At 36.5% G+C, this 14,057-nt stretch overlaps 1 pseudogene; it reads right to left on the bottom strand.

The window, feature by feature from the left end:
• Positions 1–4,497: 4,497 nt before the first annotated feature.
• Positions 4,498–4,616, bottom strand: LOC145268571 (5S ribosomal RNA; annotated as a pseudogene).
• Positions 4,617–14,057: the final 9,441 nt, after the last annotated feature.

The following is a 14,057-nucleotide window of genomic DNA, read 5'->3' on the forward strand; positions in this document are numbered from 1 at the left end:
AAAAAACATATAACGCATCATTATAATCTTGATAATCGCTCACAAATATAAGATATGATATTGGTACCTGTAAAAGAAATATATATATATATATATATATTTATTTTTATAGAGTCGTTTTTTTGGTGGGGGTGGGGGTAGTGGCGTGTCATATTTGCATTCATATTTACATTCCCAAATTTTGTTCATATTTACATTCCCAAATTTTGTTCATATTTACATTCCCAAATTTTGTTCATATTTACATTCCCAAATTTTGTTCATATTTACATTCCCAAATTTTGTTCATATTTACATTCCCAAATTTTGTTCATATTTACATTCCCAAATTTTGTTCATATTTACATTCCCAAATTTTGTTCATATTTACATTCCCAAATTTTGTTCATATTTACATTCCCAAATTTTGTTCATATTTACATTCCCAAATTTTGTTCATATTTACATTCCCAAATTTTGTTCATATTTACATTCCCAAATTTTGTTCATATTTACATTCCCAAATTTTGTTCATATTTACATTCCCAAATTTTGTTCATATTTACATTCCCAAATTTTGTTCATATTTACATTCCCAAATTTTGTTCATATTTACATTCCCAAATTTTGTTCATATTTACATTCCCAAACCAATGCTGCGCGTACATTTTGAGTGTTCCGTTTGAACAAAGAAAGAGCTATATTTTTTTGTTTACATTTTATGTTAGTTCTGTGTGCGCACGGAAAGGGTTAGCAATATGTGTTCAAAATGCTAATAATTCTCAAACCTTTTGTTAGAGCTAACCGTAATAAAATTTTAAGTGTTCCACTCATTAAATTTAGTAATTTTACGCTATTATAAATACTTCAAAAAATGCTATACATGATTTTTAGCAGAATTGAATTATGTCAAGAAGTTGATTTAATTTTATATGTTTGTGTGATTATCAGGTGTTAAAAGATGCTATGCATATTTTTGTTCCACTTATGCAAGTAAGATAACATGCTGAATTGTTAAAAAATAAGTTGCCAGTATTTCTGAAACATTATGATACTTATAAGGTTACCAATATTTAAGTTTCTGTTTTAACAGCATCTGTTATTAATATGTTAGATGAAAATATACAATAGTTGAAAAACAGTATCTCCTTCTCATGTTAGTAAAGGATTTCTAAATAACCACATGGTTATTTACGTGTGCTTCAGTAAATGCACAGGTTAAAAATCTATATATAAAAAATAAGTTAACATTAATTATCAAACCGCAGCATATATAATTTGTGCAGACATCGTCCTCCGCTTGTAGGCGATCAGAATGATAAAAGAAAGTGTTATTCTAACAAATTAGTTCATGTGTACAATTAGATGTGTAATGGGAAAATATAAGCAAACATTAATCTTTAAACCGAGATTGATATAATATCCGTTAACAACCACTCGTACAAAGAAAGAAAAAAAAAAACACAAAGAAAGAATTTATTTATTTATTTATTTTTATTACATTTTCACCCCAAAAAAGGCAAATTGCCACTTTGGTGTAGGGGGCTACTATCAGGGGCAACAACTACTGGGGTACTATGTAGGGATTTGGGCAGCAAGATGTCGGTTCACGTTACACGTGAACTTCTGCACGTCAGTATTGTTGGGGAAGCAGGGACCTGGAATGGAATTCCAGAGTCTAGCTGTTCTGGGGAAGAAACTATTGGAGTAAAAAGATCTTTTACATCTAGGGATCTCTACAGTGTGGGGGTGGGATTTAGCAGCCTGTCGGGTTTGTCGAGGATGCTCACGTTGTGGGGGCACAAGTGATTGCAGTTCGTCAGAGCATTCACCACTAAAATACTTGTAGAAAAGGCAGAGGGATGCAACATTTCGTCGATGGGACAGAGGCTGAAGCTTAGATGCCAGTTCAGGGCCTATCAGGTTTGCGACTCTCTTTTGAACCTTGTCAAGGAGCGAGAGATTAGTAGCAGATGCATCAGCTCAGATGTGGCAGCAATACTCCATACATGGGCGAATGGTAGCCTTATAGAGGTACAGGATACTTTCGGGTATTAGTAGTTTTCTAGCACGGTAGAGAGACCCCACCTTTATTGCAGCGGCCCTGACAATGCCTTCAATGTAATTGTTCCAGAATGTAGAAGATATGTATTGCATCTAATAGTAAATGTATGTTTGTGAATGTTTTAGTCTTAGCTGAAGTGAAACAGTCTTTAATTATCTAAAAGCAGTGAGCGATTTGTTCGATATTGTTATATGTTGAAAATTAAGTCTCTATTAATTGTTTGTCATAGCGGATACATTTGGTAATGTTTTGAAGTGTTTATTTAGAATGTTCTAATTCCGGAAGAGGAAAATTAGAGGGACACAAATGAGAGGCAGCGGACTTTTCTGAGGGAGATATAATTTTTCGATTTTACTACGGAAAAGGCAATGGTATATCTGTGTATGTACGAGCTGGTTACGACCGGTGTAAGCGTAGAATCTGTAGAACGTATAGACTTTCTCCCGGTGTCGACCGTCGAAGGTGGTAGGTCTAAATATTTAGAGGGAAACATAGATATCCCTACCCCTAACGATGTTGAAATTGTGATGGTATTGCTCATAGGATATAATGTAGCATTTTCTTATTACAGTTGAATGTGCCTGCAAAGGTGTTCGAAAGCTACATAAGATAATGGGTATTATTGAATTTGTATATGGGATCTTTTGTTGCAAACCTACGATACTTTTTTTTCCAGGGGGGAATTCATGTGGCTATTTTATTAATATAGAGCTATATTCAACATTTTTTTCTAAATTGCCACGGTTAATTAAGCTCAATAAAAATGGATTTACAGCGTATATATATATATATATATATATATATATATATATATATATATATATATATATATATATATATATTAGCAGGGTGATACGACGTTGCCCGTTATTGAATGATGATCAACTAGTATTTAACAACCCCATATATTTATTACCATCGAAATCGGTAAAATCGCATATTTTTCAATCAAATTGAACCTGATTCGTCTTTAGGGGGTGTAAGTGTAAATGTAGATATAACTTCCTTTTTAATTAAAAAAAAAACAAAAAAACTTTTAAGTGTTGAGCGTTTATGTATTTTGTCTAAGATTTTGATAAACTCATCTTGAGATTTTTATCTACATTTTTAACTTGTCCAAGGCAAGGAGTACGATAAAGATTAATTATTTCCAAAAATTATTCCTCATCTTTCTTTTAATATGTTTATCAGGTTGCCAACTCTCTTTTGGACCCTGTCCAGGGGTGAAAAACTTGCAGCAGACGCACCAGTTCAAATGTGACAACAAAACTCCATACATGGGGGAATAGTGGCCTTATAAAGGTACAGAATACTTTTCAGACATAAGTAACTTTTTAGCACGGTTGAGAGAGAGCCCATCTTCATCGCAGCAGCCGCGGCAATTCTCTCGATGCATCTGTTCCAGCTCATGTTCTCTATGAATGTTAAGCTGAGGAGCTTGAAAGAAGTACTTTTAGCCATAGCTATTGGTGGTTGAGAAAGTTTATTGTAGTTATTAAAGGAAACAAGCTTAGTCTTGGCAGCATTGAACGTTACCATCCATTTAATAACCCTATTCCACTGCAGACTGAAGGTCTTCCTCTAGGGTTTCCGCCATTGCGTTCGTTTTCCCCTCGTGCCTATTATAGAGCGTGGTGTCGTTAGCAAACATACTCCTTTCAGAGACTATTTTATCAAAATGATTTAATGAATATCAAGAATAATGAAGGTAAAAGGATCGACCCCTGAGATACACCCGTATTTATATCATAGTGTTTTATTTAGGAAGGATTTAATTATGTTTAGTATTCGTCCAGTAATACTGTAGGATCTAATTTCCATGAGAAGACCACCATGCAATACTCTGTCAAAAGCTTTCGATATATCTAGAGCTACTGCCCTTTCCTCTTCTGCATGATATATATGTTCATAGATTACAGTTAGAATATCTGCAGTAGAACGGGCTTGTTTAAATCCATATTGATGGTCGGACAGAAGTTTAGCAACTGTAAGGTGGTGGACTAGAGCTTGATTAATTATGGACTCAAATATTTTGGCAAAAAGAGAGAGGCGATAATTTAATAGGTCAGTTCTTTCGCCAGAATTCTTGTAAACTAGTATCACAGAAGCAGTTTTTCAGCAGTCAGGAAAACATGATTTGTTACAGCATTTGTTTAAGAATTTGGAGAGAACTGAAGCAACCTCAGCAGAAAATTTTTTTTAAATAGTATAGTTGAGATTAAATCAGATCCACATGCTTTTGAAGTGTCTAGGTATTTTTCTGATATCATGCACCGAGAAGGGGTGCTTTTAAGATATAGTGTGGTTTAAATCCCAAAGAAAAATCAGGGAGAGAGTTGTTTGCATGGGAGTATGAAATTCACAAACGGTCCCCAGTCGCATGCATATCCCCGTTAAGGGAGACGACGACGTTAGGTTTTTGCAACTCTTGCAGGGAGGTGTCAACGTTCTCCTACATAGAGCGCCTGGAATTCCCAAATTGGTCACCCATTTTAGTAATAACCAGGCTCAACGTTGCTTAACTTCGGTGATCTGACGAGAACCGGTGTGTCAGCGTGATTATGCCGTATATCCTTATTATGGTTCCTTGTCGTTTTGAGCAATGACTCTTCTACTTGGGGTCAGGATTTTAGAGTGATATCTATCATGATCACAGCATGGTCAGAATTGTTACACAATCCTCAGGAACTAAAATAAATGTCAGAAATTGATCTAGAAGTGAGGCTTGTTGATCCTGACGATCTGGGAGACGGGTCGGGAATGTTACTATCTGTGTGAAGAAATAGAATATAGAAAAGTTATTGATGATGCTACCAGCTGTGCCTTGTGGCTAGAGAAGTCAAGCCAATTATTGTGGTGGACGTTAAAGTCACCAAATGCATATATTTGGGCGCAAGTGCTAAGGGAGAGTGCTACATCTATGCTGTCAGAGTTATGATTGATTAGAGTACAGTCCTGGGTCGAAGGAGAGCAATAAGGAAAATATAGGAAGCTAACACTATAATCTTATTTATTTAACCCTAACCCTAACCCTAACCCTAACACTATAATCTTATTTATTTATTTGGACTGTTATTCTCATCTTCTAGTTGTTGTTTTCGCAACGTTTCGGCCAATTATTTCTCTGGCCTTCGTCAGGTTAACCGCGATGGGATAGAAATGTTGAATCCTCCAACTACATCCACAGCAATTACTGCCTTCAATAGCTGTTGTCATCTTACTACGGTTTGGTCAACTAATCCTCTGACTAGTTTCGGGTGGGATTGAAACCGCTACCTCTAGCTCCACGCTCACCTGGAATTGTAGATATTCCACATCTCTATCCTCTGCACAACGGACCCCAAAGGGCAATCAAGATTGGATTTTTTGGTCTTATAAATCCAATTGTTCTTCCGATTGTCGGGTCCGTACTGATTGTTATATTATTGAAGGCAGCAATTGCTGTGGGTGTAGCTGGAGGATTCGACGTTCCCATCCCGTCGCGGTTAACCTGACGAAGGCCAGATGAATAATTGGCTCAAACTTTGTGAAAACAACAACTAAAAAATGAAGATAATAGTCCAAATAATTAAGTTTAAAAAATTATACAATTTACTCATCTCCCAAATAATTCCAAACTAATTCAATAGCTAACACTATGTTGCAAAGTTAGTTTAAAGCACATGAAGGTCTGGTCGTCTGATTCTAGTTTAGATACCGTAGTCATGGGGAGGATGTTACGAATATAGACTCTAAGTCCGTGCATATGTCTGTCATAGTACTTACAACAAAGTGGAAGATTACCAGACATGTTAAAAATGTTGGAGGGAACGGAGGAGTTCAAGTTAATTTCACTTAGCTCTAAGATATCCGGGGAGTTTGCTAGGAAAAAATGATTCTATATCATCTTAGTTCTAATTCCACGGATATTTGTAACTGCATGCCTTAAGGGGGAAGGCGAATCATTGTTTGAGTGTATGTCTGGTTTAATCCTTATTTTGGATTGAACTGTCATTCGTTTTATGTCGTAGTTTCAGATTTAGGGTGAGAGGTGCTAGACAAAGTAGTGTGCATAACCTCCATCATGCAACACAAGCCGTCTCCTCATCCACAGGTATGTGGCCTGGGGAATGCTCACGAGAGGTGAGTGCAGGGTCCCTTTTCAATCTGCGACATAGCACTACAAAAATCCCGATAGTATTCAACTGATAATACAGCAGCCGTTCGAGCCGTTACTGCTCTTGTACAGTCAGTCGGAAACAGCAGGCAGCAATTGTCAAACCGGTATCCTGAAACCTGTCAGACATAGGAACCAGTCCAATCATATTAGCATACATAATAAACAAGCACCCCGAGATGCCTAGGTTTAGAGAAAGGGGATGAGGAGGATGTGGGGGGCGGCATTCATTGCCCTAGTCAGAAAATAAGGCTAAGCACAGGGCGGCACCAGTAAGTCCCTGTGATCGCACCTCTGCTCCTGGCTAATAGGAAAAGAATGAGTATGGAAGCCGGTTGATAGGCAGAACAATAACAAGAACGACCTCTGACGTAAATGCTTACATAAGATAGGACAAAGACATAGGCTTTGATATATTTACGTTTGCAAGATAAAAAGAAAGTAGAATCCGAGATGCAGTGAGTACAGTTTGAGCCCCCCAAGATATTAGCTTGGGATAATTTGTGTCTCGCGTTCCGGAGCTTGAAAGGGGCGCGTTTATAGAAAGATGTAAAATATCTAGGAGACGCTGCAACCTCCGAGGGAAGCGTAATACAGAAAAGAAAGTTGTAAAATATAAACTGGCTTTATAGATATATGCATGTCCGTATATGCACACACACGAGAGGATACGGCCGGTGCAACAATGCAATCATGAACGATATATATTGCATATACATTTAAAGCGACGTTGGACGTGTGTATATATATATATATATATATATAGTTTTAACAAAAACCAAGACATCAGGGAATGGATTGATAGCAAAAAAAAAAAAAAAAAGTGTATTTTATCGTTAGTTACAATTGTTTCAAGACTATTCGGACAAATTCAAACATTATGTCATTGGAAAATTTTCACAAAAACAGCCTTTCGTCAGACTTATTGAATAAAAACACTTTAACAATAAAACATTACGAAACCATTTCCCTTATAAGGAAAAGAAAACAAACGAAAATTTTTTACTCTTCCTTGCAAAGTTTATATATATATATATATATATATATATATATATATATATATATATATATATATATATATATATATATATATATATCCGTATACGTATTATACACACACACACGCACACGCAAACACGCTATACGACGTATACGTTTTGTTGCAGTACGTATGTATACACACCCTGCAATATTCGTTATTTATACATGGTTATATGCACACACAATATGCTATATACTATTTTATATCCGGCATGGGCTATATAAAACCACAGCTACAAAGAAATGTCTTTTCTTTCTTTGTGTGTCTAATCTAATCTGCATTTCCATGCTCAGAGTTTCTTCTAAGGCACTCCCATTTCTGTTGAACACGTTACCACGCGATGGCTTTCCCGCGGACTACGATCCAACATCAACAAATGCTTATCAAAACCTGTCTTTATAAGTCTTATGTCCCGAAAGGGTCATTACTAAAGACTCGAACATGAATGTAGTTTAGAAAATGCATTTGTATTTACAAGACAGAAATGATAGAGAACGAGAATTATAGTACTTAGCGCCAATATGGCGTACTACAAGATGTGCACACACCATCCTCGAGAGTCGGTATCTCTCGGTATAATTATACTGCTAGGAAGAGTTCATATCTTGTACATGTGTGAGTCTCTGAAACAGAAACTAATAAAAGTTTGTTCGTTCCAGTCAGTCATCATTTTCAATCATCTCATAATATTCATCATCATTCAACTGATAATCTATCCATTTAATTAATCATTATCCTCGAGTTGATTTCAGCCTTTATAAGTAATGACTCATTGGTAAATAATAAATGTATGCTTAAATACATTTTATTCAGCATTTTCAATCCTGTCATAATATTCATCATCATTCAACTGATAATCTATCCATTTAATTAATCATTATCCTCGAGCTGATTTCAGCCTTTATAAGTAATGACTCATTGGTAAATAATAAATGTATGCTTAAATACATTTTATTCAGCATTTTCAATCCTCTCATAATATCCATCATCATTCAACTGACAATACATCTATTTAATTAAGCCTTACTCTCGAGCAGAGTTTATCGTTGATAAGTTGTGTTTCATTAGTAAATAAAAAAGGATGTTTAAATACATTTTATGCATCTTTTTCAATCCTCTCATAATACTCATCATCATTCAACTGACAATCTATCCATTTAATTAATCATTATCCGTAAGCGGATTTTAGCCTTAATAAGTTGTGGCTCATTAGTAAAAAAAAAGTATGCTTTAATACATTCCATTCATCATTTTCAATACTCTCATTATTAAACTGATAATCTATCCATTTAATTAATCCTTATCCTTAAGTAGATTTTAGCCTTAATAAGTCGTGGCTCAATAGTAAATAATAAAAATATGCTTAAGTACTTTTCATTCATCATTTTCAATCCTCTTATAATATTCTTCATCATTCAACTGACAATATATCCATTTAAGTAATCCTTACCATCGAGTTGCGTTTTTCCATTATATTTTAAAATCTTGAAGGAAAAGTATTAGCTTTCATTTTCACTTGGTGTAGAATATTTTTTATTACACAAATTGGCAGCTGTTGTGGTGTGCATATATACATGTCCAGTTAACAACTAAAAACTACAAGACAAACAGCCACAAAGTTGTTATATTCTTGATTAACATTGTCCTAGATATGCAATATCTAATATTTCGGAAAAACATGCTTTCTTTAGCCATCAACTAGCACTAATATCGCCGGATAGTCGTTGTTATAATCATTTTATGTACTATAGGGAAATAATTCTGATGTTTTACGAAAAGTTAATTCCCTTATGCCGACTTATTTCTCAAGAAATCTATAAAATGAGTTCAAAGAGAGGAATAGGCTGTGCGAAGGAGAAGGCGGTTGATAAATAAGCTGTGCGGAGGAGAAGGGGTTGATAAATATTAAAAGACGGATAAAGATGGTTGAAGTTTTATGGCGTATGGAGGTGGGTTTATAAGGTTTGTGTCTTTAATGTGTAACTATCTGACTCCAGAGAAATAAATAAGACAGACATTATATTTTAAGGGTAAGAAAAGCAGGTTATTGGTGGGAGGTATGTAGAGAGAGTTCGTTTTATTGAAAGAAGAGAATGTTCGTGAATGTGTGAAAGAAAAGTCAGCGTGGAGAGAAATCAACAAAAAGAGAATGTTCATTAGGTTGTACTTATCGGTTTAGGTGTGAATCAGATAACGGTAGTAAAAGGAAGGTGCTCGGCCCGTAACGTGGGAGCATAGTTGGCTTCAGTTCACTTCGGTGTTTTCTTTCTTCTGGTTTAGGTGTGAATTAGGCAGCGTTTAGTAATTGAAGGCTGATAACGTGGGAGCAGTATGTTTTTAACTTTCGTATCCTACAAGTCCTTTCTTTTTTTTTTTACTGAACAGGTTGTTCATATACGGCTCTCTGTGGTTCGTCCAAATTTGACTTTCATCCTTTTTTTCGGGGCTCGTTCAGCAGCAGTGGAAGTCGACCGTCTTTTTCTTTTTCTTCTCTACCCCCCCCCCAAAAAAAAACAGACGCCCAAAACAAAACTTCCTTTTTCTAACCGGAAGCCCCGCGTTTTCCGGTGCGCACGAGACCCACCCCCTTCTGCCCTTTCTGACCGTGGGTGTCCACCTCCGGTTCGCAGCCAACTCGCACTAATCACCACAGTTTTAGTAGAAATATGTTATAGTTTTACACCGGGCTCGCCATGGTAGCCCTGCTAGTTTTCTAATAATCGAATAGTCCGAAGCGATTCTATCAAAATATATAAAGAAGTTTAAATTACTATATTCGCCCATAATATACACAATTTAATCCAAAGCACTTGTTTATAACACACGTGTGAACAGGTATGGTATAATAAATTATGGGGTTTATCTATTTTATTTTCACTTTCATCATATTTTGCTTTGGTTTGATACCCCCAAATTCGAAGCTATCTCTTTATAATCCTTCCTTTTCATAACCTATCATACTTTCATAAATCAGAATCTATTTTCTGGAGGCTGTTTTTGAACCCAGTCAACGACAGGTACTTTTGCTAGTATATATATATATATATATATATATATATATATATATATATATATATATATATATATATATATGTGTGTGTGTGTGTGTGTGTGTGTGTACATATATGTTTACATGTATATATATATGTATATATATGTGTGTATATATATGTATACATATAAGTGTATATGTATATTTATATATATATATATATATATATATATATATAGATATAGATATTCAAAGTCTTTTTTTATTGCAGTTATTTCATCTTTGTCTTTTGATGTATTTTGCACTGTAGTAGATAATATTACACATGGCGGCACTTGGGGTTGTGAAAAGGCTAGGCCACGTGCATAATCAAATTTGGATGAAAATTCATTGCCATATCTTAATTTTAGAAAATGTCACAAATTAATATCTTAAGCTTAAGTCATTTTAAGAAGAAATTAAAATTGAGTGATTCTTGACTATGGATTAAATTCACTGCAATTATGAACCATAGGAATTTTCCAATGAAAACTTTAGCTCATACTATTTCACCTAAAACTCTATTAAAATACGGAAAAGAACTTGGGTTACGGGGGAACCAATTCGAGCTATCTGGATTTTGACAATAGCAAACATCGCCATTTTACACTATTTATATTCATGTACGAGGTCCCTTTAATAAGTTTCAAGTTTGTTTGCATGCGTACTTTTATTGATAGTTCACGCATGAAACTGTAATCCCCCTGAAAGCAATCTGCTCCGGCTGCAATGCACATCTTGCACCGTTTCAGCAACTTCGGAAATTGGTCAGTTCTCCTATAAGATGTATAATAATAGCGTACTGATTTTTCAATAGTGTATATGGCGATTTTAGATACCTGTAAAAACCAAAAAGTCTGGGAACTTATTAAAGGCACCTCGTAATGCATGAGGAAGCGAATCTGCTGGATATAGTCTGAATGAACGTAAATAGTAAAATTCCCTCATTTGTTACTAAGATATAATTTATCTAGATATTCTGGAATGGCGTTATCAAATAGAATAATCTTTATCGACCTTTCTTAAATAAACAAACTCATTCATTTTTTTTTTGTTTACCCTTGCAAGAAAAAAATGATAATACGAGTGGCTTTATTGCAGTCATAAACGGGAAAGCAATTCCTATCTCTGTGTCCGCGGTGCAGTTCGCCTTGAATGACTTGGAACTGCCAAATGTTGAAAACAGATCCCAATAAATAAAAGGCGTCATTTGAGATGTTTATGAGCTTCCGTCTAGGCGATTTTTTCCTTTAAGGTGGATTTAACCAAATAGCCTGCAGCCAATATATAATCACTGTAAACAAATACTCTATGTCTCTCCGTCTGTCTGTCTGTCTGTCTGTTTGTCTGTATGTATCTATCTATCGATCTATCTATCTATCCTTTCTTTATGCACACATATACAATCTCCTCACACACATTTATATATATACTAGCATTTCAGCCAGGGGTTGCCCAGGTGTTTGGATGTGTCTGTTGAGTAAAAAAAAAAAAAGTGGTAGTAAGAAGGCAGGCTCGAACCCGTACCACGAAGAACGAAAAGAACGGGGGAAACAACCTGACTTTTTTTTTTTTTACACAGTGATCACCACTTATCAAGGCCCGGAAGCCACTCAGGGATAAGGGTTATTGCAAGTACATTACGTTAGTGTGGAGACTTGATGAAGTGTTTAATTAAGGAGGCGGTTCATTAGGAATTTGTTAACATTGGACTTGAAGACATCCAAGTTGTAGTCTGGAGGGAAGCAGGCAGACGGAACAATATTCCACAGGCGTGCAGTTCTAAGAAAGAAGCTTTGTTCATGGAATTCGCGTTTTGATTTAGGCACAGATATAGAGTGGGGGAAATTTTTGACAGTGGATTCAGCTAGACGGGTGTTTTTCGTGAAAGATTGGTGAGGGGGGACCAGAGATTGGAGTTCAGACGAGCACCTGCCATGGAAATAACGATAAAACAAGGATAGGCTCGCAACGTCTCTTCTATGGGAGAGAGGTTGCAGGGTAGAGATAAGGACATCCCCCACTAAGCCACGAAATCTATTTTATAACTTGTCAAGGTATGATAGGCTGTTTTTAGCAGCTCCTGCCCACATATGGCAACAGTATTCCATCCTTGGACGTACTTGACTTTTATATAGATAGAGAATTGCATCAGTAGTGAGGTATCTTCTGGAGCGGTAGAAGGATCCCACCATCTTTCCAGCGACCTTGGCAACAGACTTGATGTACGTGTTCCATTTCAGATCAGGAGTAAAGGTCAAACCCAGAAGCTTGTCAAAACACGGGGCCTCACCCAGACGAGAGCCATTCATCACAATTGATGCCAGATGGGGATCAGAGCGTTGATGATGTAAGGATAGGAGTTTGGTTTTGGATGCATTAAAGGTAACCAGCCACATCTTCCCCCACTGAACCACGCGCTCGAGATCAGAGGAGAGAGAATCAGAGAGAACTTTGTCATTTACAGCCTTTGATGTGTTGCCGTAGATGGTCGTGTCATCAGCATATATGTCAACGAATAATTTAAGTATGTGTTTAGGGAGGTCATTGATGTAGATCAGGAAGAGAGTTGGGCCCAGGATTGACACTGAGGGACTCCAGCATTTATATTGCAGGCCTCCGATTTTTATCCATCTACCACTACTCTTATGAGCCTATCGGAGAGAAATGATTTAATGATTGAGAAAACATTTCCAGTTATACCGTAGCTGGAAATCTTGTGAAGTAGACCCTTATGCCATACCTTGTCGAAGGCCTTTGATATGTCAAGAGCAATTGCCCTAGAAAGGAAGCCTTTGTCAAGAGATTCACTAATCCTGTGGGATATAACCGTCAGCACATCTGCGGTAGATCTTGCAGAGCGGAAACCATATTGTGTGTCACTAAGAAGGTTATTCCTGCTGAGGTGGTTGACTATTTCTCTATTTAATATGGATTCCAGCAACTTACTCATAACACACAGGAGACTTATAGGTCTGTACTGAGAGGGAGATGACTTATCACCTGAATTCTTAAATACAGGGCAAACTGATGAGGTCTTCCAGGGAGTCGGAAAGCACTTTTCCTTAAGGCAGCGCTTAAATAGTTTCGTAAGTATGGGAGCAAGTTCTGGTTGAAGCTTTTTTAACACTATAATTGGGATGCCATCAGGGCCAGTTGCTTTACTGGAATCTAGGTTCTTGTTGACCTCATGCACGGATATTTGTATGTTACCTAGCTTGTTCTGTGTTATAGGAGGAAATATGGGGAGTTGATGGCCTTCGTCACATAGGGTAGAATTAGCTGCAAAGTTATTTGCAAATAGTTTGGCCTTGTCTGACGCTGACGAGATGACCTCTGGTCCATTGATAATGGTTGGGATAGAACGCACACTTCTGTTCAGGATCCTATTTGTTATTTGCCAAAACTGGTGGGATCCAAGCCGCTGATCAGTTTCCTTGGATTTAACAGACTGAGCATATAGCTCTCTTGCATTTTTTATTACTCTTTTACAGTGGTTATGGGCAGACCTGAAAGCAGCTTTAGTTTCAGTGCATCTATTACGTTGGTAGCTATGGAAAAAGTGATTTCTGTGCACGATAGCAGCAGCACATTCTGGGGAGAACCATGGCTGGCTGTTAGGTTTTTGTTGGAATTTTTTAGATGGTATGAATTGGTCTATGCCTACAATTAACCATTCGGTCAGATCTGATACTATAGAGGACACTTCCTTTTTAAACATGGAGTGCAGAGGTAAATCAGATATGAATGTGCGGAAGCTATCCCAGTCAGCCATAGAGTATCG

The sequence above is a fragment of the Euprymna scolopes genome, chromosome 43, assembly GCF_053919585.1.
Source record: "Euprymna scolopes isolate OS-2025 chromosome 43, ASM5391958v1, whole genome shotgun sequence".
NCBI classification, from domain to species: domain Eukaryota; kingdom Metazoa; phylum Mollusca; class Cephalopoda; order Sepiida; family Sepiolidae; genus Euprymna; species Euprymna scolopes.